This window comes from Protopterus annectens, chromosome 5.part0 (assembly GCF_019279795.1).
Source record: "Protopterus annectens isolate FY-2018-M chromosome 5.part0, PAN1.0, whole genome shotgun sequence".
NCBI classification, from domain to species: Eukaryota; Metazoa; Chordata; order Ceratodontiformes; family Protopteridae; genus Protopterus; species Protopterus annectens.
This window is the reverse complement of record NC_056735.1, coordinates 1,211,382,282-1,211,408,097: the sequence shown is the minus strand read 5'-3', so window position 1 is coordinate 1,211,408,097 and position 25,816 is coordinate 1,211,382,282. Positions and strand designations below refer to the sequence as shown.

General features: G+C 43.7%; 1 protein-coding gene across 5 annotated transcripts in view; it reads right to left on the bottom strand.

The window, feature by feature from the left end:
* CHST10 (carbohydrate sulfotransferase 10) overlaps positions 1 to 25,816 on the bottom strand; it is a 1,890,555-nt gene that overhangs the window by 186,729 nt on the left and 1,678,010 nt on the right. The window lies entirely within an intron of this gene.

The following is a 25,816-nucleotide window of genomic DNA, read 5'->3' as shown; positions in this document are numbered from 1 at the left end:
GTTTGGATGCACTGTTTTGAAGTTGTGTTGAGTCAAAAGTAGGGGCCATTGGGGAAGGGCCCACTTTTTGTTGTGACATATGCTCCGTAGTAGTGGATACCAGTGTTGTCTTGGCCAGTCTGGAGCTATTAGGATCCCCTTGGGCCTCTCTGCTTTGATCTTTAGTAATACTGTGGTCATCAGTGGCAGAGGTGGGAAGGCATAGATTTTTAGGAAGTTCCAGTTGAATGAAAGAGCATCTATTTTCCAAGCTTGTGGATGATATGTCCTTGAACAGAATTTTTGTAGATGATGGTTGAGGTGGGAGGCAAATAGGTCTACTTCTGGCCTGCCCCATGTCGCGGTGAGTTGTGTGAAGATTTTCGGATGTAACCTCCACTCGTGTGGACCTATGAAATTCCTGCTTAGGCTGTCCGCCAGCACATTGTCTTTGCCTGGAACAAACTGGGATTGCAATTGTATGTTTAGGCTCAGTGATTTTTCCCAAAGATTCATTGTCAGTCTGCAAAGGGGGTAAGAGTGGGTGCCCTCTTGCTTGTTTATGTACCACATCACAGTGGTGTTGTCTGTCCATATCAGTAGATGGCCTTGCTGAAGTTGTTGTCGAAAGGCCTCGATGGCATGCATTACTGCCAGCATTTCCTTTTGGTTTATATGCAGATGTGTTTCCTTTGGAGACCACTGTCCTTGTATACATCTGCCCTCCATGTGCGCCCCCCATCCAAGGTCTGAGGCGTCTGTGGTCATGGTCTGTGTTATCTGAGGTTTTTTGAATGACATACCTGTGTTTGCCTGGCTTACCAAGGCCCACCATAGGAATTCCTTTTGTAGGCATGGAATGAGCGGTATGGTTGTCTCTAGGTTGTTGCTGTGCTGAGACCATAGGCATTTTAGGTACCATTGAAGCTTTCTCATGTGTAGTCTTGCTAATGGAACCAGGAGAATGCAGGATGCCATGTAACCCAGGGCCTGTAGGAATCTCCTTGCAGTCATCTGGGTGAGTTTTGCCAAACCTTTGAAATAATGAGTTAACTTCTCTTGCTTGTCTTCTGTCAGGTAAGCCATTTGAGAGGCTGTGTCTAGATTGGCTCCTAAGAAGGTTATTTGCTGGGATGGCTGAAGTCTTGACTTTTGGAAGTTGACTGTGTATCCCAGAGCCTGTAGCAATTGTATGACATAGTTCAAGTTTTTTGTCAAAATCAATTTGTCGTCCGCTTGTATGAGGCAGTCGTCCAGGTACGGGTAAATTTGGATCCCCTGGAGCCTGCAATGAGCAATTACTGAAGCCAGGCATTTTGTGAATACTCTGGGCGCAGTAGATAAGCCAAATGGCAATGCTGAGAACTGATAATGCTCTGGCCCTGCAAGAAATCTGAGGTATCTTCTGCAGCTGTGTCTGATAGGGGCATGCAGGTATGCCTCCTTGAGGTCCGGAGTAATCAGCCAAGACCCCTTGCCCAGCATGGGAAGGAGTTGCTGTAGAGTCAGCATTTTGAACTTTGGTACTATGAGAAAAGTGTTTAATGCAGACAAATCCAGTATTGGTCTCCATTGAGTTTCTTTTCTTGGAACAAGGAACAGTCTTGAGTAAAACCCCTGGCCTTGTTCTTGTTGTGGAACTCTTTCTATTGTTTTGATCTGAGCAAGCAGAGAAATTTGCTTGATAGCCTCTGCCCTCTGGTTTTGTGGTAGGTTTGGCATGCCTTGTTTTCTTGGTAAGGTATGAAAGTGGAACCTGTAACCTTGGTCTATAATGTCCAAAATCCATTTGTCCTTTGTCAATCTGTGCCAATTGTCTGAAAACAGAGATAATTTTCCGCCCAAGGGAGCTTCTATTTGCTCCTTGGTCAGCGGAAGTAGAGGAAAGTCATTGAGATTGTCCCTGTGGGGCAGAGGAGACCCCTGTGTTACTTCTTTGGTTTGCTGGTTGCCATTGTCGTCCCCTGTAAGAACCTCTGTATTGTCCTCTTCCTCGGCCACGCCTGTTTTTACCCCTTTGAAATCTTTCAGGGTTAGGAAAGGACCAGTTTTTAGAAGGCCAATTCCTGCTGAACCTGGGTGGCTAAACCTGGAGGAAATCTTTGACCATCTGAACTGATTTTGCTTTTTCCTCGATGGACTTTAACACATCTTTAGCATTAGCACCAAAAAGCTTGTTCTTTTCCAAGGGTGCATCAAGAAGTTTTGCCTTAACATGATCTGGTAGAGGTTGTTCTTTTAACCATGCATGTCTACGAATGACCACCCCTGTCATAGCTGCTCTACATGAAGCTTCCAATGCATCATATCCACACTGCAGAAAGTGATTGCTGACTTGCTGAGAATTATGTACAGCTTCCTGCAAAGACTTCCTGTCTAAAGGTTCAGGAGAGGCCAATGTTTTCTGTAAATCATCTAACAGGTAATCCTGATATTGAAACATATGAAAGAGGCAATTCAGAGCTCTCATAGATAAAGTAGTGGAGGTGTAGACCTTTTTCCCCCATCTCTCTAATGACCTAGCTTCCCTGTTGGAAGGCAAAGGAATTTTGGAGGTGGATGCTGAAACCCCTTTAGGTCCCTGAGAAATAGTTTCTAAATAAACAGCATGGGCCCTAAAGAAATGAGAATGTGTTTCTGGGACCCTATAATATCTGTCAGGCTTGGCTGGAGCAGGAGGAAGAGTATCCGGGGTAACACTGGAGTCAGAGTATAGGTCATCCAAAACATCAAGCACAGGAGGTATAGCCAGGGGCCTGTGTTGGGGCTTTTTAAGGAAGGTTCGAAGGCGCTTTCTGGAATCAGAATATTCCTGGCCTTGCCACTTAAAATGTTCCCTCATGGTATGCAGAACTTCCCCAAAAGAAATATCCTCAGGAGGGGAGGCCAGGGGATGGAATCCTCTGCATCCGAGTCCTCATAGGTCTGGAAGAGCTCTTACTGGCCATTGGAGTGAACAGAGTCCTCAGAATCTTCATCTGAAGGGATAGGGTCAGAGGGTTCAACCCGGGGCCTCTTATCAGAAGGAGGCTGGGATCCTCTCTCAGGATGGTCCTGTGAACCTCTAATCATGGAAATTAAGTCTGCGGCCATAGTCATGATTTGTGTTTCAGGAGGAGGCTGAGGTAAGACTTTAGCAGTAAGGTGCTTGGTCTTGCTGGCTGCCTTAGCATGTGTGTAGGCCTTAATAGACATGGCGATAGGAGGCCTAGCAGCTCCACGTGCAGGAGTGACTTTATCTACAGCAATGGTCTCAGGCATTTCCTCGGTTTCAGTATCCGGAGGAAAATCTATAACTGGCGTCGGTGTGGCCTCCGGTATCGGAGGTATCGGTAATGCGGTGTCTTCAGTTTGGAGCGGTGAAATAACCGTCTCAGGGGGAACCGGAGCACTCGCGGTAGGTTTTGGCGTGGAGTCAGTGGAAGACGCGGGCCGAGGATGTCGGTCCCGGTCTTTTCATTTCTTAGGAGTCTGCGATGTCGGAAGTTCCGACGGCATTGTATAAGCAAATTTATCGCCGAAAAAGTCTTCAGCGAACTCCGCCCGGCACCTGAGAGTGCGCTTATTGAAGCGAGCACAGGCGACACAGGCCGAGACGTCGTGGTCTGGGCCAAGGCAAGGAAGACAGTAAGAGTGGAAATCCTTATGAGGTATTTGTTTACCACAAGACAGACAATTGTTAACTTTTTCAGTAATTTCTGACATCGGCTGAGGCAAGAAAAGGTCCCCAACGGGGTACTTAGCTTTTTTGATGACTTCGGATTCGAAGAATACAGGAGCTGACCGACCGGCACTTGCGAACTGCTTCTGCTTCGGGCACCGCGCGGCAAGAAAGACTGAAGAAAATGGCGTCGGCTGATGCTTATATACTCCAGCCGCTCTGACGTCGGAGAGAAATGCGACATCAGCCGATGTCGGACCCAGACTTTGGAATCCAGCCGACCGAGGGCTGCCTGAGGCAGGACAACCCATATGTTATGACTGCAGTTGCATTCTTGAAGGACATCATTCTGTATTCTGTCTTGGACCTGGCAACAACTAAAAGATCCCATTCGTCACATCTGCCTTGCTCTGTTAGTAAGTTCTTAGGTTATAGTGCTTCTCTTAGATACAGTCAGGAATACAGTGAAGCTTAATTTAGATATTTTTCTTTATTTGAGACTGTCTTGCAATGTTGTTTTAAATACTTCTTGTGGTTTTGAACACTGATGTCACTGTGAATATATATTTAGTACCATCTTGCTCTTTTATTAATTACCATCAAATATATTTAAACCTTTCATTGCGAGTGATCTGTGTAGAGATATTTAAGTTTTGAGAGTACTTGCATATTTACTTGGTGATACTGTGAGCCATTCCTAATAGCCTTGCTCTTGGTCAGACTACCATTTGTATTAATATTAATATTACAGAGTAAAATGGGCCACCCATTGTTAAGGGCCTTAACGTAGCTGATATAGAGTGACTGGTGGCAGTGAAAACTACCTTATAGTCTGGGCAGAAGAAGACATACAGTACAGTTTTGTACCTACCATAAATGTAGATGTCCGAACAGGATAGCATCTGCAGTCATAACAAATGGGTTGTCCTGTCGTCAGGCAGCCCTTCGGTCGGCCGGATTCCAAAGTCTGAGTCCGGCTTCGGCTGGTGTCGCACTTCACCCGACGTCAACTCTGCTGGTCTTCGGGTATAAAGGCATCAGCCGACGCCATTTTCCTCAGTGTTTCTTGCCCCAGATGCCAGTTGCCCTCTTGGAAAGCTAAATTTTGGATAAATGCCAATGTTTCCAAAATAGTAGAAGGCAAGCACAAAAAATAAGCATGTATGTACATATATACAAACAAATACACCATAAGAGACTCCCCCCCAGCTAGCTATTAGGAGGGTAAATACCCTAGGAGTACCACAGAGGGGAAGGAGGGTGGGTAATCCTGACTGCAGATGCTATCCAGTTCGGACATCTACATTTATGGTAGGTACAAAACTGTACTATGTCCTTCAAGGATGCATCTGCAGTCATAACAAATGGGTAGAATACCATGGCCAAACTAGGGGAGGAGGAAGAAGAATTATGGTGTAGTTAGGATCCCTTGCAGTACAGCAGTGGCAAACCCTGCTCGGGATCTAGAGTATAGAGGTAAATTATAATGCTTGGCAAATGTATGCACGGAGGTCCAAGTAGCCGCCTCAATAATGTCCTTGGTTGCCACTCCTCGTAAGAAAGCTGTGGTAGTGGCTGTAGCCCTTGTAGAATGAGGTCTTATGTTCTGTGGAATTGGTTTTCCATGGTAGGAGTAACAGAATCTTATGCAATTTCCTATCCATTTGGAGATTGTCTGTTTGGAAATTGCTTTTCCTTCCCTTCCTGTTGCATAGGCTACTAAAAGCTGGTCAGTTTTTCTGTCACCTTTGGTTCTGTCCAGGTAGTAGCGTAACTGTCTATGTACATCCAAGGTATGCAGCAGTCTTTCCCCTGTTCTGTGGATTGGGAAAGAAGGTAGGTAGGTGGATTGCCTGGTTTAAAGACACTCTGGATACCACCTTAGGCATAAATGTAGGATTAGTTCTCATGGACACCCTATCTTGATGGAAGATTAGGAAGGGTTGTACTGCCATTAAGGCCTGTAGTTCGAAACCCTCCTTGCTGAAGTAATTGCCAGTAGGAAAGCAGTTTTCCATGATAGGTGTTGAAGATCTGCTGTTGCTGCTGGTTCAAATGGAGGGAGTGTCAATTTTTCTAGCACAAAGTTCAAGTCCCATGCTGGTAATGGTGGTTTCCTAGGAGGTTTTACATTCTTGATCCCTCTGAGGAACTGCCTGAGTAGAGGATGCGAAAAGACAGGTGGATCGAAGCTGTATTCTGCTGAAATAGCTGATGCATGTATCTTGATGGAGGAATAGGACAGGCCTGTATGTAGAAGCTCTGCCAAGTACTCCAGGATGTTAGCAATATCTATGTTCGACACATCTTTTCCTCTTTCAGTACTCCAAATGACAAACCTTTTCCATTTTCCTGCATAGTTCCTTCTTGTTGAAGGTCTGCGGGCTTCAAGGATAATGTCTTTAACCCTTTGGGATAGGTCTGGGTTAGTTGCTGCTATGTGATGTTCCAGGCAGTCAGTTGCAAGGTTTTTAGGTTTGGGTGCATGATGTTGTAGTTGTTCTGAGTTAACATCAAAGGTATCAGGGGTATTGACCACATTCTCCCGAGACATGCTCCTCAGCAATGGATACCAGTGTTGTCTTGGCCAATTCGAGCTATCAGGATTATCCTTGGGCGTTCCTCTTTGATTTTCAGTAGTACCTTGTGCATCAAAGGAAGAGGTGGAAATGCATATGCTGTCAGGCCTTTCCAACTGAAGGATAGAGAGTCCACCTTCCATACAAGTGGGTGGTATGTCCTTGTGCAGAATTTTTTGAGCTGGTGATTGAGTGGGGATGCGAATAGGTCTATTTGTGGCATTCCCCATTTCTTTGTGATGGCCTTGAAGATGTCCGGGTGTAGCATCCATTCGTGAGCATCCGAGGTGGTTCTGCTTAACATGTCTGCTAGGGTGTTTTCTTTTCCCGGCACAAATATTGCCTGTAACTGGATGTTGTAGCTCAGAGCCATATTCCAAAGGTTCAGAGTCATTCTGCATAGGGGGTATGAATGAGTGCCTCCCTGTTTGTTGATGTACCACATGACTGCGGTGTTGTCTGTCCTTATCATTAAATGGCCTTCTTTGAGGAATGGTCTGAATTTCTGGATTGCTAGTTTTACTGCCAGCATTTCTTTTTGGTTTATGTGCAGGTGCAGCTGGTCTGGAGTCCACAATCCTTGTATGCATTTGTCCAACATGTGCGCCCCCCAGCCTAGGTCTGAGGCGTCCGTTGTGATGGTTTGGCTTGCTTGAAAGTTGTGGAAGGGCAAGCCTGGGTTTGACTGGCATGCTTGAGCCCACCATAGGAACTCCTGTTTCAGGCATGGGATTAGTGGGATTTCGGTTTCTAAGCTGTGCCTGTGTTGAGACCATAAATTCTTTAGGTACCACTGTAGCTTTCTCATATGCAGTCTGGCATGTGGGACCAAGATTATGCATGATGCCATGAAGCCCAAGGCCTGCAGTACTTTTCTTGCTGTTAGTTTGTTCTGCTTTGTTAATGCCCAGAAGTAAAGAGGGAGCTGTTTTTGTTTTTCTGCAGTAAGGAATGCCATTTGTTTTACTGTGTCCAATTCTGCACCCAAGAATGTTCTTGTTTGGGATGGTATCAGTCTTGACTTTTGTAAACTGACTGTGTATCCCAGGGCTTGTAGTAAGCAAATGACTCTTTGTAAATCTGTTGTCAGCTTGCTTTTGTTGTCTGCTTGTAACAGGCAGTCGTCCAGGTATGGATAAATTTGGATTCCCTGTAGCCTGCAGTGAGCGATTACTGATGCCAGGCATTTTGTGAATACTCTGGGCGCAGTAGATAAGCCAAAGGGCAATGCTGAGAATTGATAATGCTCTGATCCTGCAAGAAATCTGAGGTATCTTCTGCAATTTGGTCGTATGGGGACGTGCAGGTATGCCTCCTTGAGATCTAGAGTTACCAGCCAACACTCCTTGCCCAGCATGGGAAGAAGTTGCTGTAGGGTCAGCATTTTGAATTTTGGGACAATGATGTATGTGTTTAAGGCGGACAGGTCGAGAATAGGTCTCCAACTTTTCTCTTTTCTTGGTACTAGGAAGAGTCTGGAGTAGAATCCTTTGCCCTGTTCTGTTATTGGTACTCTTTCCACAGCTCTCATCTTTGTTAATTGCTATCTGCTTTAGAGCTTCTGTTTTTTGATTTGGAGGTAGGTTTGGCATTCCTCTTTTTACTGGTAAGGTGTGGAAGTGGAACCTGTAGCCTTGGTCTATGGTTTGCAAAATCCACTTGTCTTTTGTGATATAGTGCCAATTTTTCGAAAATAAGGCTAACTTTCCGCCTAAAGGTGCTGCTATTTGCTCCCTGGTAGGCGGTGTCAGAGCCAAGTCACTGTGATTGTCCTGTTGCAGTGGCAGTGGTTGTGTCTGTGTCTCGGTTATTGCCTTGTCACTGTCGTCCTCTGTAGGCACCTCCTCTGGATTGATTTCTGCCTCTAGAGCGTCTATTCCTGCCTCTCTGAGATTTTGAGGAGTCTGGAAAGGACCAATTTTTGGCAGGCCAGTTCCTGCTAAACCTTGGGGGCTGAACCTGTAAGAAATCCTTAACTGTTTGTACAGATTTTGCCTTCTCTTCCATTTTCTTCATTACTTGCTGAGCAGGTGTACCAAATAGACTGGCCTTATCCATAGGAGCATCTAACAGCTTTGCTTTAACATGATCCGGCAAGACCTGTTCTTTCAACCATGCATGCCTTCTTATCACTGTGCCAGTCATGGCTGATCTAAATGAAGCCTCCAGTGCATCATAGCCACATTTTAAAGAATGGTTACTAACCTGCTGAATGTTATTCACCATTTCTAAAACATATTTCTTATCTAAGGAGTCATCAGAGGACAGCTTCTTAGTTAACTGATCAAGCATAAACTCTTGGTATTAGATCATATGAAACTGACAGTTTAAAGCTCTAGCTGAGAGAGTAGCAGAGGTGTAAACTTTTTTCCCCCATCTCTCTAAGGACCTGGATTCTCTTTCAGAAGGAATAGGGTTTTTTGCTGAGGTCGAGGCTACTGCCTTAGGCCCCTGGGATATAGTCTCAGGATCTGCAAGTGGGGCCTTGTACAGGTGGTGATGAGTGTCTGGTACCCTGTAAAATCTATCTGGTTTGGCAGGGGCTGGAGGTAAAGTATCAGGAGCAGTGCAAACATCATTAAATGCATCATCCACAACAGGCAGTACTGGAGGTATAGCTAAGGGCCTATGTTGTGGTAAGTGCAGAAATGTCCTAAGCCTTTTTCTTGAATCTGAGAAATCTTGTCCCTGCCATTGGAATTGTTCTCTCATGGCATGTAAGGTTTCCCCAAAGGAAAATTCCTCTGGTGGAGAGGCAGATGGAATGGATTCTTCTGCATCGGAATCTTCATAAGTAGAAAAAGGAGCCTCTGGCTGATCTGTAATGTCTGAGTCATCCGAAGAATCATCAGAGGACACTGGCTCGGGGGGGCTCTGCTCTAGGTCTCTTTTCTGGGGGCTGAGAGGCCCTGTCTGGGTGAGATTGGGATCCCCTAATTAAGGATATTAAATCCTCTGCCAGAGTAAGCATTTGTGAACTAGAAGTGGGCCTGTGTGAGGGGGGCTTAACAGGCACTGATTTAGCAGTTTTGGCTGCTTTAGCCCTGGCAAAAGCCTTAATAGACATGGCTGCAGGAGGCCTAGCAGCACCACGTGCTGGGGTAGAGACATCCAAAGGGATGGTGTCTGATAAATCACTAGGAACCACAGTAGTAGGCAAAGCTTCTGAGGCCGATTCAACTAAGGTAGCAGGAGCCTCAGTAGTAGTCATGGATTCGGCTGAAGATTGACCGGTTTTCTCGGTTTCGGCCGAAACCGAGACACTGGCGGCTTGCTTAACCGTGGTTTCGGCCGAAACCGCGGACCGCGAGTGTCGGTCTTTTTCTTTGCGTTTTTTAACAATTTGGGTAGTCGGAGGATCCGACGGCATAATGCACGCAAAATCTGAGCCGAAAAACTGTTCAGCATACTCCGACGCCTAAGCGTTCGTCGGTTGAAGGAAGCACAGGCCGAACAGGCTGCTACGTCGTGGTCTGGGCCTAAGCAAGGCAGCCAGTAAGAGTGGAAATCTTTATGAGGTATTTGTTTCCCACAAGTTAAACAGTTATTGACTTTTTCTGACATCGGCTGAGGCAAGAAAGAGTCCCCAGCGGGTACTTAGCTTTAGAAGTCTTGAGTAGTATTCGGTAGTAGTAATCTCTGGATCTGACCGACCGGCACTTGCGAACAGCTTCTGCTTCGGGCGCCACGCGGCAAGAAAGACTGAGGAAAATGGCGTCGGCTGATGCCTTTATACCCGAAGACCAGCAGAGATGACGTCGGGTGAAGTGCGACATCAGCCGAAGCCGGACCCAGACTTTGGAATCCGGCCGACCGAAGGGCTGCCTGACGACAGGACAACCCATTTGTTATGACTGCAGATGCATCCTTGAAGGACATCTAGTAAACCTGTGCCAGCCTTTCCCAGGTGTGTGTGTGTGTGTGTGTGTGTGTGTGTGTGTGTGTGTGTGTGTGTGTGTGTGTGCGCGCGAGCGTGCGTGCATATATCAAACATCACAGTGTGTGTGTGTGTGTGTGTGTGTGTGTCAGCTACTTGGGCAGGGACGTGAAGCACTGGTTGGGCAGAGTGCTGGAGGTCTTGGCTTGGTCAGTCAGCAGAGATCTCAACTCTATAGCTGTGAAAGTGGGGAGTCTTATTGAGGATTTGGAGATAGAGTGAGAAACCAGCCCCAGACTGACTGTGGTCTCTGTGCTCTTAAGGGAAACTGCACTTGATGTAGAGCTGCAACTGGAAATACTGTGTGTGTACCTTATTATCCTCCCAGTGTACGTACCCTTCTTTTGCCAGTGGTGAGGATTGAGGCTCCTTGATTACTGGGGCAGTGGTGGGTCATCACAAGGGATAATATAGAGTTACTGACACTTGAGTTTGCAAAACTAGTTGAGCAGGTACCCTCTTTCTGCAGAATATCTTTTCATCTTGTACCATAATTCGTCAAAGCCTCTCTGGAGGAAGGGATGCTATAGATGTCTCCATATTTAGTAGAGTCCCTATGAATTCTAAATTTTGTGTTGGCATCAACTGGGATTTTTCAAGATTTACTGTAATCCCCAGATGGGCAGAGATACTGAAAGTGTAATGTCTGGCTTCTGTCAACTGATGCCTGGTCGAAGAGGTTATGAGGAAGTCCTCCAGGTACAGAAACACCCGGAATCCTTGCAGTCTCAAGTGAGCTGCTACTGCCGTCATGCATTTGGTGAACACCCTGGGGGCTGTGATGAGACTAAAGGGCAGCACTGTGCACTGGTAATGACTGGATCCCAGCCAGAAGAGAAGGAACTTCCTGGAACATTTGTCCATTTTTATGTGGTAATACGTATCCTGGAGATCTATAGAGCACACTTAGTCTTCTTTCCTCAGAAAGGAAAGAATTGTCTGCACCGTGACCATCCGGAACTTTGTTTGCCAAACTGAATTGTTCAGTATGCTGAGATCCAAAATCGGTTTCCAGTCCCCTGTTTTTTTTGGCACTAAAAATAATCTTAAGTAGGTTTCAGATCCTTTCTAGTATGGCTGGACTTCCTTGATGACTTTTTATCCAGCAGTTTTTGAATTTCTTGCACTGCTGCATCCCTCTCATTGGGTGGACAATCACAGATTTTCATGTGTACAGGGGGAGGATGAGAAAAAGGGACTATACAGCCTCTGGATACAATCCGCTGCACCCAGAAATCTGTTATGTTTAACCAGGCATTTAGGTGTACGTACAAGCATCCCCTGACTGTCTCCAGAGGAAGACCATCAGACCTTCCTTCAAGAGCGCTGACAGGGCTTCCCTCTAAAGGAGTCCCTGAAGCCCTGGTTATGCGAACCACCTCTGCCACGAGGGGCGGTGTCTTCCATTTTGGTTCCCCCCTCTGCCTGGGGGGGGGGACTCCCTCCATGTGTGCTTGGAAAGGCACTTGGGATTTTTTGAACCACGTTTTTCCACTACTCCTTTGGTTCCTAGAAAAGGACCTCTAGAGGGGGTGAAGAAATATACGCCTATAGCAGAAAAGGTCTTACCATCCTTTTCACACCTGGATAAAGTATCCTTTACTTTTGGGCCAAACAAGGAAGTTCCGTCAAAGGGAGCATTGACGAAAGAAGACTTGAATGGTTCTGCAAAGTCACATAAGTGGATCGAGATGTGTCTGAAAGTCCCTTCAGCTGTATGTACAATTAGCCTCAAGGATGAAATAGACAGACTCCAAGGTGGCTACCTGGGAAGCCACTTTCTCTTGGACTCCCTCAGCTACAGCTCCCACTAGAGTATCTGACAATTCCTTAATCAGATTCCGCTGAAGTCCTGTAAAGTGTGCCAAGACGTTCAAAGAAAATGAAGCGTAGACCTGCTTCTCAAATCTCTCCATAGACTGAGACTCCCTGTTGGGTGGATGGACAGATGAACTCTCCTTGACAAGTTTCTTTTCATTGGTGGCTGTTACGACCATAGCATCCACTGCCAACCCCTTGGCCCAGAACTGTTTATCTTCAGGGGGCAGACAATATTTTGTCAGATCGCTTGGGGATGGGTTCAATGGTGTCTGGATTCTTCCATGCCCACTGAAATCAACTGAATGAGTTCATCAGTGGGTGGGGTCACCCAAGAGGCAGACGGGTGGGTGCTGAAAGCCTCCAGGTAAACAGATTCCTCCAAGGAAGGGTTTTTGGACTTCCAGCCACCGCTTTGTTTTAAAATTTCCAGTATGTTTTCAAAAGAGACATCTTCAAGTGGTGACCATGGGGATGCCTCCCCTTCATCAAAATCTGTATCCTTGGTAACTGACTCCTGGAGAGAATCTAAGTGTTTCCTCTTGCACTTCTTTTTTTTGAGGGACCTTCTCAGTGGGATACTCTGGAGAGGTGTCAGAAAATGACAGAACCTGAGTCTAAGAAAACTGATACTTCAGCAGCAGTGGAGAGGCAGGTGGAATAACACAGCCAGAGGGGGGTACCTGTTCTGAGGGGGAAGGTACTGAGTGAGTCACTGTAAGTGAGAGGGCCATCTCCATTACCTCAAATGTTGCCTCCCCTCTGAAGAAGGAAGGGAGCCTGGAACCAAGACAGACTGCCTCGGGACTGGGGTGACTCCCTGAAGCCAGAGGTAAGCTAACATGAGCCAAAGCCTGAGGAGCAGGGATGGTTCCAAAAAACCTGGAGTTGAGTCCTGCCCCCCAGAACTGTTTGGATAGCTATGGCTCTGAGAGGTCTCTAGTTCTGAAGCTGCTGAAAAGCTCAGGGGGATTACTGGTTCCGAAAATGTGAAAATCTCAGGAACTGGTTCAGTCCGTGCTGAGAGATTCAGAACAGATGACTCTAAGACCTCAGAGGAGGTTAGAGGAAGAGTGGTCAACAGAGTGAAAGAACGCTCGGGTCCAAGACCTGAAGGGGTCATAATCGAAAGGGGGCCTGTAAGTCCTCTAGCCCACAAGATTTTATTCACCAGTCTCTCCGTGTTGAGTTCAGAAAGACTTTTGGTGGAGTGGATAGATGACATTGAAGGAGACTTACACCACCGCAGAAAAACTTCTGGAAGCTCACCAGTGAAAGGATCTATGGATGCTGACTAAGAAGTTCTTGGAAAAATCTCTTGTGTTTCAGAAATTTTTGTCAAGGTAGGTGAAGCAGAAATTTTGTCCTGCAATGGGGCCTCTGATGTCAAAGGGTTTGAAACAGTAATCAGTGCTGGAGCAGTCATTGACACCGACAGTTTAGAGCCAGAGGTCTATGGTTCCAAAGATAATTTCGGAACTGAGCATTTCAATTTCTAAGGCCTCTGAAACAATGATGACATCAGAACTGAGAGACTCTTCCTTTTTCCTTTGTCCACTGAAGATGAGGATGAAGGGAAGGAAACGTCAGTTTTGGCTTTGTCTGCAGTAGATAAGGCTTTACTAAAGACTGAAGGAATCAAGCATTTCAAAATAAGTTTATTTCGTCTTTCAACAAGGGCTCGATGACTGTACCCATGACATATGCTGCAGTCCTCTTGGAAATGAATGGGACACAAGCAATAAATGCAAAGGGAATGGAAGTCAGATGATGGAATTTTATGGTTGCACTTCTGGCATTTTTTAAAGCCAGAAGGGGCCTTACCTTTCTCAGTCATGTAAAAAAAAATATGGTTGGAAGACAGTCACTCACACACACACTTACACGAAAAGCTTAAAGAAGGAGAGAGAAAGAAAGCGAAGGGGAAAAAACTATCGATGATAGTCAGGGAAAATATACTAATGTGCAAAGGGGAAAGAATATCATCAATGACATTTTAAAAAATGGGGAAAGAAGAGATAAAATATTAAATTATAGGGCAGAGGTTCAAGTAGAGAGAAATCTCCAATAAATAAAAAGGAAAATTTCCCTAAACCCACTGAAACTTGAGAGCATTGGCAAAATGCAACCATTTTGAAAAAGCAGCAAACAAGATCTGAGGTAACTGTGAAAGAGGGATTGGAGTAGAGGTGAAACTCAAGACTTTTTGGCTGGCGCGAGCTGTAGTAACGGCCGGGTTGGTTCCAATACTGGAACTGGACCCATCTGTCAAGGATAAAATGAAGCTTGACAACATCAGGTTATAATACTTTATCCAAGGCAAACTGGCTCCCAGAATAAGCCAGATCCAACCCACTTTTGGGCTCCAAACTTTTCAAATTACTCCACCACAATGCCTCTTATCCACCACTTGCAATGAAAATTATCACCAACACCCAACCCACAATCTCAGAAGTCGGGATACAGCAGACTCTATTTTAAAAGCTCCATTTACTAAACTACATACATCAAACTCTAGTTTCTTCTGTACTTGCTCCAAAACTGTGGCAATCTGTTGCTCACTATTTCACAGACTGTACTAACTACGCTACGTTCGGGCCACAACTGAAACCATATCTGTCTGAGTAATATAAATGCAGATGTCACAACACAGGGATATCCTGTATAAACACTACTCGCCACTAGGTTAATTTCTTCACATATCACCCCATTTATATCACTACCCTGCTAGTTACCACTACGTGTCTGCTTCCTGTAAATATGTTCATAACTTCTCTTTCTCCTTGCTCACTGTCATCTTACACCAGTTACCTTTCAAAGTCTCTAAGTCTCTTTGGACTCTGTTTTTTTTTAACCATTACTTATTTCTTGCTTTGCCTTCTCAATGCCTCTGTCACCTCCCACATTTTCCAAGGCTAATTCTTTTTTTCACTCTTCTCTTGATATTCCTCTGATTCTACTTTTCCGCTTGTGAAATGCACATCTCAACATGATGCAAAAGTTATACATAATCTCTCTCTCTTTTTTGTGTGACCATTTTGTTTTACCTTTGTGTTCCACTGTTGGTTGTGTTACATTTTTGTTAATATTACTTTGAACTACAATTGGCCATGCTGTGATCAGTGCTCTACCCTGGTAACCAAAAAATAAATAAAATAACTAAAAAGTACAGTTTTGTACCTACCATAAATGTAGATGTCCGAACTGGATAGCATCTGCAGTCATAAGAACTGGGGTTGTCCTGTCGTCAGGCAGCCCTTCAGTCGGCCGGATTCCAAAGTCCGGGTCCGGCTTCGGCTGATGTCGCACTTCACCCGACGTCATCTCTGTTGGTCTTCGGGTATAAAGGCATCAGCCGACACCATTTTCCTCAGTGTTTCTTGCCCCAGATGCCAGTAGCCCTCTTGGAGGCTAAAATTTGGATAGATGCCAATGTTTCCAAAAGGATAGAGGTAAACACAAAAATAAGCATGTATGTACATATATACAAACAAATACACCATAAAAGACTCCCCCCCCCCACCAGCTAGCTATTAGGAGGGTAAAATACCCTAGGAGTACCACAGAGGGGAAGGAGGGAGGGTAATCCTGACTGCAGATGCTATCCAGTTCGGACATCTACATTTATGGTAGGTACAAAACTGTACTATGTCCTTCATGGATGCATCTGCAGTCATAACAACTGGGTAGAATACCATAGCCAACTAGGGGAGGAGGATAAAACTAGATTATGGTGTGTTTAGGATCCCTTGCAGTACAGCAGTGGCAAACCCTGCTCGGGATCTGGAATATAGAGGTAAGTTATAATGCTTGGCAAATGTATGCACGGAGGTCCAAGTAGCCGCCTCAATAATGTCTTTGGTTGCCACTCCTCGTAAGAAGGCTGTGGTAGTGGCTGTTGCCCTTGTAGAATGAGGTCTTATGTTCTGTGGAATTGGTTTTCCATGGAAGGAGTAACAGAATCGTATGCAATTTCCTATCCATTTGGAGATTGTCTGTTTGGAAATAGCTTTTCCTTCCCTTCCTGTTGCATAGGCTACAAAAGTTGGTCAGTCTTTCTGCTATTTTTGTTCTGTCCAAGTAGTAGCGTAGCTGTCTATGTACATCCAAGGTATGCAGTATTCTTTCCCTCTGTTTTGTGGGTTGGGAAAGAAGGTAGGTAGGTGGATTGCCTGGTTTAAAGACACTCTGGATACCACCTTAGGCATAAATGTAGGATTAGTCCTCATGGACACTCTATCTTGGTGGAAGATTAGGAAGGGTTGCACTGCCATTAAGGCCTGTAGTTCTGAAACCCTCCTTGCTGAAGTAATTGCCAGTAGGAAAGCAGTTTTCCATGACAGGTGTTGTAGGTCTGCTGTTGCTGCTGGTTCAAAGGGTGATAGTGTCAACTTTTCTAGCACAAAGTTTAAGTCCCAAGCTGGCAAAGGTGGTTTCCTTGGAGGTTTTACATTCTTGATTCCCCTGAGGAACTGCCTGAGCAAAGGGTGCGAAAAAACAGGTGGATCAAAGCTGTATTCTGCTGAAATAGCTGATGCATGTATCTTGATGGAGGAGTAGGACAGGCCTGAATGAAGAAGTTCGGCCAGATACTCTAGAATGTTAGGCATATGTATGTTTGACACATCTTTTCCTCTTTCAGTACTCCAAATGACAAACCTTTTCCATTTTCCAGCATAGTTCCTTCTTGTTGAAGGTCTGCGTGCTTCAAGAATAATGTCTTTAACTCTTTGGGAAAGTTCTGAGTTAGCTGTTGCTATGTGATGTTCCATGCAGTCAGTTGCAACGTTTTTAGGTTTGGATGTATGATGCTGTAGTTGTTCTGAGTTAGCATCAAAGGCATCAGGGGTATTGGCCACATATTGTTCTGAGACATGCTCCTCAGCAGTGGGTACCAGTGTTGTCTTGGCCAGTTTGGAGCTATCAGGATTATCCTTGGACGTTCTTCCTTGATTTTTAGTAATACTTTGTGTATCAAGGGAAGAGGTGGGAATGCATATGCTGTCAGGCCTTTCCAGCTGAAGGAGAGCGAATCCACTTTCCATGCCAGTGGGTGGAATGTCCTTGTGCAGAATTTTTTGAGCTGGTGATTGAGAGGTGATGCAAATAGATCTATCTGAGGCATTCCCCATTTCTTTGAGATGGTCTTGAAAATGTCCGGGTGCAGTTTCCATTCGTGGGCATCCGATGTGGTTCTGCTTAATATGTCTGCTAGAATATTTTCTTTTCCCGGTACAAAAATTGCCTGTAACTGGATGTTGTAGCTGAGTGCCAGGTTCCACAGCTCCAAAGTCATTCTGCATAGGGGGTATGAATGAGTGCCTCCCTGCTTGTTGATGTACCACATGACTGTGGTGTTGTCTGTCCTTATCATCAACTGGCCCTCTTTGAGAAATGGTCTGAACCTTTGGATTGCCAGTTTTACTGCCAGCATTTCTTTTAGGTTGATGTGCAGGTGAAGTTGATCCTGTGTCCACAATCCTTGCACGCATTTGTCCAGCATGTGGGCCCCCATCCTAGGTCTGAAGCGTCTGTTGTGATGGTCTGGCTTGCTTGACATCTGCGAAAGGGTAGGCCTGGGTTTGTCTGGCATGCCTGAGCCCACCATAGGAACTCCTGTTTTAAGCATGGAATTAGTGGGATTTCTGTTTCTAGGCTGTGACTGTGTTGGGACCATAAATTCTTTAGGTACCACTGTAGTTTTCTCATATGTAGTCTGGCAAGTGGGACCAGGATTATGCATGATGCCATGAAGCCCAAGGCCTGCAGTACTTTTCTTGCTGTTAACTTGTTCAGCTTTGTTAGTGTTTTTGTTTTTCTGCAGTTAGGAATGCCATTTGTTTTACTGTGTCCAATTCCGCGCCAAAGAATGTCCTTGTTTGGGATGGTATCAGCCTTGACTTTTGTAGATTGACTGTGTATCCCAGTGCTTGTAGCAAGTAAATGACCCTTTGTAAATCTGTTGTCAGCTTGCTTTTGTTGTCCCCTTGTAGCAGGCAGTCGTCCAGGTATGGGTAAATTTGTATTCCCTGTAGTCTGCAATGGGCAATTACTGATGCCAGGCATTTTGTGAATACTCTGGGCGCAGTAGATAAGCCAAAGGGCAATGCTGAGAATTGATAGTGCTCTGATCCTGCAAGAAATCTGAGGTATCTTCTGCAGATTGGTCGAATGGGGACGTGCAGGTATGCCTCCTTGAGATCTAGAGTTACCAGCCAACACTCCTTGCCCAGCATGGGAAGAAGTTGCTGTAGGGTCAGCATTTTGAATTTTGGGACAATGATGTATGTATTTAAGGCGGACAGGTCGAGAATTGGTCTCCAACTTTTTCCTTTCTTGGAACTAGGAATAGTCTTGAGTAGAACCCCTTTCCTTGCTCTGCAGTTGGCACTTTTTCCACAGCTCTCATGTTTGCTAACTGCATTATCTGTTGTAGAGCCTCTGTTTTTTGATTTGGAGGTAGATTTGGCATTCCTCTTTTGATTGGTAAAGTGTGGAAGTGGAACCGGTATCCTTGATCTATGGTTTGTAAAATCCACTTGTCTTTTGTTATATAGTGCCAGTTTTTTGAAAATAAGGTTAACTTTCCGCCTAGAGGAGCTGTTATTTGTTTCCTGGTAGGCGGATTTAGGATTAAGTCACTGTGGCTGTGTTGATGTAGTGGCAGTGGTTGTGTCTGTGCCTCTGTTGTTACCTTGCCACTGTCGTCCTCTGTAGGCACCTCCTCTGGATTGGTTTCTGCCTCTGGAACGTCTGTTTCTGCCCCTTTGAGATCTTGTGGAGTCAGGAAAGGACCAATTTTGGCAGGCCAGTTCCTGCTAAACCTTGGGGGTTGAACCTGCAAGAAATCTTTAACCGTTTGAACGGATTTTGCCTTTTCTTCCATTTTCTTCATAACCTGCTGGGCAGGTGTACCAAACAAACTTGTCTTATCCATAGGAGCATCTAGTAACTTTGCTTTAACATGATCCGGTAAAGCTTGCTCCTTTAGCCATGCATGCCTTCTTATCACTGTGCCAGTCATGGCTGATCTAAATGAAGCCTCCAGTGCATCATAGCCACATTTTAAGGAATGGTTACTAACCTGTTGTATGTTATTTACCATTTCTAATACATATTTCTTATCAAGAGATTCATCAGTGGTTAGCTTTTTAGTTAACTGATCAAGCATAAACTCTTGGTATTGTATCATGTGAAACTGACAGTTTAAAGCTCTAGCTGAGAGAGTAGCTGAAGTGTAGACCTGTTTGCCCCATCTGTCTAATGACCTTGCTTCCCTTTCAGAAGGAATAGGGTTTTTAGCTATGGTCGCGGCTACTGCCTTGGGACCCTGGGATATAGTTTCGGGGTCTGCAAGAGGGGCCTTGTAAAGGTGGTGATGAGTGTCTGGCACCCTGTAAAATCTGTCTGGTTTGGCAGGGGCTGGAGGTAAAGAATCTGGAGCGGAGCAGACATCATTGAAAGCATCATCCACCACAGAGAGAACAGGAGGTATAGCTAAAGGCCTGTGTTGTGGAAGGTGCAGAAAAGTCCTAAGTCTTTTTCTGGAGTCTGAAAAATCCTGTTGCTGCCATTGGAACTGCTCTCGCATGGCATGTAAGGTTTCCCCAAAGGAAAATTCTTCTGGTGGGGAAGCAGCTGGAATGGATTCTTCAGCATCAGAGTCTTCAAAATTGGAGAAAGGAGCCTCTGGCTGGTCAGTTATGTCTGATTCATCGGCTGAATCATCAGATGACACTGGCTCAGGGGGCTCTGCCCTAGGTCTCTTCTCTGGGGGCTGAGAGGCCCTGTCTGGGTAAGATTGAGATCCTCTAATTAATGAAATTAAATCTTCTGCCAGAGTAAGCATTTGAGAACTAGAGGAGGGCCTGGTTGTAGGGGGTTTAACAGGCACTGTTTTAGTAGTCTTGGCTGCTTTAGCCCTGGCGAAGGCCTTAATGGACATGGCTGCTGGAGGCCTAGCAGCACCACGTGCTGGGGTAGAGACATCCAAGGGAATGGTGTCTGATAAGTCAGAGGCAACCACCGTAGTGGGTATAATTTCTGAGGCTGATTCAAGAATGGTAGCAGGGGCCTCAGTTGTAGAGATAGATTCAGCTGTACTTTGATCAGTTTTCTCGGTTTCGGCCGAAACCGAGACACTCGCGGTTTGCTTAACCATGGTTTCAGCCGAAACCGCGGACCGCGAGTGTCGGTCTTTATCTTTGCGTTTTTTGGCAGATTGGGTAGTCGGAGGATCCGACGGCATAATGTACGCAAAATCAGAACCAAAAAACTGTTCAGCAAACTCCGACCGACGCCTAAGCGTTCGTCGGTTGAAAGAAGCACAGGCCGAACAGGCCGCTACGTCGTGGGCTGGGCCTAAACAAGGCAGACAATAAGAGTGGAAATCTTTATGAGGTATTTGTTTCCCACAGGTTAAACAATTATTAACTTTTTCTGACATCGGCTGAGGCAAGAAAGAGTCCCCAACGGGTACTTAGCTTTAGAAGTCTTCAAGTAGTATTCGGTAGAAGTAATCTCTGGATCCGACCGACCGGCACTTGCGAACAGCTTCTGCTTGGCCACGCGGCAAGAAAGACTGAGGAAAATGGCGTCGGCTGATGCCTTTATACCCGAAGACCAACAGAGATGACGTCGGGTGAAGTGCGACATCAGCCGAAGCCGGACCCGGACTTTGGAATCAGGCCGACTGAAGGGCTGCCTGACGACAGGACAACCCCAGTTGTTATGACTGCAGATGCATCCATGAAGGACATCAAGCTCTGACAGAAATGTATATGATGGTCATGCAGGGAAAAATGTAAGCACTCCTGCTTCAGAAGTTCTAAATGCCTGTGACTCAGACTGCTGCCAATGCATCTCAATGGAACGGGAAGACAAAACCACTTCCTTGTGTCTAGCATAACCTGTATAAAAAGGATTTGAAATGGATTCTGGGAAGGGGACAAGAAAGCATCAAAGCAAAATCAAATTAATATGGCAGGCCCTATGTCAGTTATATTTTGTAAAAACATATTAGAAAATTAATAGTAAGCACCTAGAATTATTTTGATGCATTAAAATGGTTCAGAAAACAAGGATACAATGAAAAGGCACATTTTCTGAGTTCCAAATTGGAGTTTTAAGTGTTACTTCCAAAACATAAATTTGCTTATTGGCTTCAACCCTTTTGTACCTGGCACTATAAATAAAATATCCTTCCATCTATTACATCTATTCTTAGTACAGCCCCCAATTTGTTAACAGTAGATCCATGCCATATTCCCTGTAACTGAGAATAGTGCTTTCACAACCATTTCTTAAATATTTCCCCATTAAGAAATGGGAGGTCTAGCTTATTTACTTTCATCAAATCCTCTTTGATGAAATTTTAATGCCAAAAGGGGAGACTCATGGTCTGAAAGAGGCACCACCCCAGTAATAAACTTTTCTTACCACTCTGTTCTGAAGTCATCAGGTGCCACCAAGTTCTAAACTGGATTCTGTTAACAAACAGGCAGAGATCAACAGAAATACAACCGGGTTGTAAATATATTTCATTAAGGATGCACACTGTCAGACTTGCAACTTGAAGTATATGAGGTGTCGGATAAGAAAAATACATAGGCTTTCTGCAGCACCACACAAGTGCCCTGTGCCACTGAATCAAGTTTACCAACCTTTCTACATTAGTACATGACAATAAATGCTGTACAAAATGCTAAATATCAGAAAGAGGGGGAATTGTCAGGACTACAAACACTGTACAGTGTTTTGTTTTTTTGAAAGACTAGCATGGTTTAACAAAATCCATGGTAAATTGTAGTAAATTATACTAATTCAATAAAATACATTTTCTAAGTGTAAAGTAAACTGACCTTCCTAATTAATGTTGCAAGTAAATGTTATAAATTTTGCCTTTATAGTTCTGCATTATAAGAGGCAGTTTTCCATTTTCCAGGTTAAAAACATACTGGCTCTGCTGTACAAAAAAAGGTGTTCTGCATACTTTACTGTTTGTAAACATTATGTCCACAACTAGGAAACACCAAACGCTCCAAACAAAACCACCACAACTCAAAGAAGCAAGGTGGATGGAACAGAGTACGCCAAAATAATTCCACAGAGGTTTTAATCCACAGCCAAAAGTACAAACTCCACATTAACGCTTTAATACACAACGCGTTTTCGTCCACAATCACTGTAGGACTTCATCAGATATGTCCACAACCCACCTCAATAAAAGATATAGTCCTGATTTATATATATATATATATATATATATATATATATATATATATATATATATATATATTTTTTTTACAGACAACTTTTTTATTCATTACATTATTAATTTGTGACCCGTGGTGGTGGCGCTGCGGTAGCGTCGCCTCACAGCAAGACGTTGTCCCTTTTGTTTCTCAGCTAGAGTGTCTTCTGTGGAGACATGCGTGAATGGGCGTACCTTTGTTGAAGGTTGTGCGTTAGGGCTGGCAACTCAGCACGTAAAAATCAACTGCCAATCATTAGCAGACCGGAGTTCTGCTGTGGCGACCCCTAACCGAGAAAAGCCGAAAGACACAACAACAACATTATTAATTTGTGGCACAAATTCACAAACATTTGAAATAGTAAGACATTTGATTAACATGCATAATACAGACAGATATTCTTCATTATTCTTTACTGTTGTGTGTAAAAACATTCTGTCTGTAGTATGAAAGCACATACAACAATCTATGTGGCTAGTACTATTTTCTGCATTGCTCAAATTAACATGGTGAGGGGCTTCCACAATGAAACAATTTTGCTTTTCAGTCAAAGATTCTTACCACAATATACTCCATACTATCCCCATAACATGTATCATAATGCAAGTTCATGTATTTCAGTATCATATTTATGAAATAATTACAACTGGAATACCCCCCCCCCCCACACACACACACACTAATATTTTCTCTTGGTGTCCCTAGAGACACTGCCACATGATTTTTCCACGACTCCATTTGACCTTTGTCAAATGTTATTATATAAACAGATATGTATTGTCTATTTATGTCTTCATTTAGAAACAAGAGACGAAATGAACTACTTCTAAGTTTCAAAATGCTTTAGGGGGAAGGTATTCTGTCTCAGTTATAGCATAAGGTTTCCTGTCATATTTACATATGCTATCCAGTTATCTCTCCATAAGAATTCAGAGTGTCAGAGCTTGTTGCCATAAACCACATAATGTACAGTGGATATAAAAAGTTTACACACCCTGTTAAAATGTAAGTTTTTTCTGATATAAAAAAATGAGACCACAATAAATCATTTCAAAATGTATCCCACCTTTAATGTGACCTGTAACCTGAACAATTCAATTGAAAAACAAACAAATCTGTTAGGGGAATATATATATATATATATATATATATATATATATATATATATATATATAAAAAATACAATATGCTGGTTGCTAAGTATGCACACCCTTAAACTTGTACTTTCTTGTGTGTGTACACCCTTAAACTAATACTTTGTTGAAGCACCTTTTGATTTAATTACAGCATTCATTCTTCTTGGGTACACACCTGCCATCAATTAGAAAGACTCTGATTAACCTCAAATAAAGTTCAGCTGTCCTAGTAGGATGCTCCTGACATTTACTTAATTGCTGGTTACACCAAAAGCCATGGTTCACAGAGAGCTTACAAAGCATCAAAGGGTGTTGAAAGGTACCAGTCAGGAGAAGGGTACAAAATGATTTCCACAGCACTGGATAACACCATGGGACACAGTGAAGACGGTCATCAAAAAGTAGAGAAAATATGGGATAACAGTGATGTTGCAAAGAACTGGACGTCCCTCCAAAATTGATGAAAAGACAAGATGAAAACTGGTCAGGGAGGGTGCCAAGAGACCTACAGTAACACTGAAGAAGCTGTAGGAGTTTCTGGCAAGTGCTGGTTGTGTATTACATGTGACAACAATCTTCCGCATTCTCCATATGTCTGGACTATGGTGTAGGGTTGCAAGACGGAAGCCTTTTCATACACAGGAAAAAACATCCAGGCCCGACTAAAATTTGCAAAACAATACATCAAGTTTCCCAAAAGCATGTGGGAAAATGTGCTATGGTCTGATGCACAAAAGCAACACTTTGCATCACCAAAAGCTTGGTGGTGGCAGTATCATGCTTTGGGGTTGCTTTTCCTCAGCTGGAACTGGGGCTTTAGTCAAGATGGAGGGGAATTATGAACAGTTCCAAATACCAGTCACTTTTGGCCCAAAACCTTCAGGAGTCTGCCAGAAAGCTGAAGATAAAGAGGAATTTCACCTTTCAACATGACAATGACCACAAGAATACATCCAAATCAACAAAAGAATGTCTTCACTAGAAGAAAATTAAAGTTTTGGAATGGCCCAACCAGAGCCCCGACCTAAATCCAATAGAAAATCTGTGGGGTGCCCTGAAGAGGGCTGTGCACAAGAGATGCCCTCGCAATCTGACAGATTTGAAACACTTTTGCAAGGAAGAGTGGGCAAATATTGCCAAGTTAAGATGTGGCATGCTGAAAGAATCCTACCCAGGAAGACTGAATGTTGTAATTAACTCAAAAGGTGCTTCAACAAAGCATTAGTTTAAGGGTGCGCACACAGAACAAAGTATTAGTTTAAGGGTGTATTTTTTATATTTTTCCCCCAACAGATTTGTTTGTTTTTCGATTGAATTGTACAGGTTATAGGTCACATTACAAGAGGAAAAAGTTTTGAAATTATTTATTGTGGTCTCATTTTTTTATATCACAAAAAACTGGCATTTTAACAGGGGTGTGTAAACTTTTTATATCCACTGTATCATATTTTATTAAAAATCCCAAAATTAAATAATTTAAAATTTCAAGAAGAGCTAAAACAGTGGGAGGGCAGACTGCACAACAGGTGTAAAACAGAAAAACAGAGGAATAATTATTTAAACCATGCTTTCTTTCATGTGGTAGTCTAAAGGTCACATTACAATAAAAATAAATACACTCTGATGAGGAGAAAAGTTAACATTCACCACAGTTCTGTCTTAAAAATTAACAAGTTTAAATCCATATTTTATCATGCAAAATTAAGTAGAAGCCATTCTACTAGCTGTTTAAAAACAGAATGTTTTGATGTTAGACCATGTTATGATATGCTTTAATGTCAGTTGTGAACATTCTTCTAACAAAGATGGTAAGAATTCCGTATCAACTTTTTTATTACCTTTATATACTTTGTTGTATAACAGTCCAGTACTTAAGTCAATTTTCTAAAAAGAGGCTGGGTCATTCAGTTCAGTACTGTCACCACAAAATGACTGTCAAATGTACAAAACTATGAACCACTGAGATGATACACAACTGTGCAAATATGATCAACCTTTTAGGTAGCACCTGACAAGATTATTAGCATAAGTCAACAACACAGCAAAGGTGAACAAGGTGCCTGCCACAGGTGCCAATTTATACAGGGCACAAAAAGTATAAAAAAATAAAAGTCTCACAGCTTACTGTGCCTGCTAAACAGCTTGTAAATTGTCTGTCTACTCATTTAACCATTTTTAAAAAAAGGACAGCTTCACAGAAAATTTATAAGTTACCTATTTGTGATCCCACTTGCAATCACTTAACTTTCAGTTTGTGAGCTCTCAAACTTTTTTTTTTGCCCCAATGCATGTTAAAAAAATATTCTTCTCCAGTTGCTGAATACAACTGTCTATGCAGAAGCTCTACTACATATGCAGTTTGACCCTTGGCCCTCTTCAAACACAATCTGGATGACAGGATGGGAAACTGTAAATTCACCCCAGAGGTTCCATCTATGTCTCTCTTGGACAGG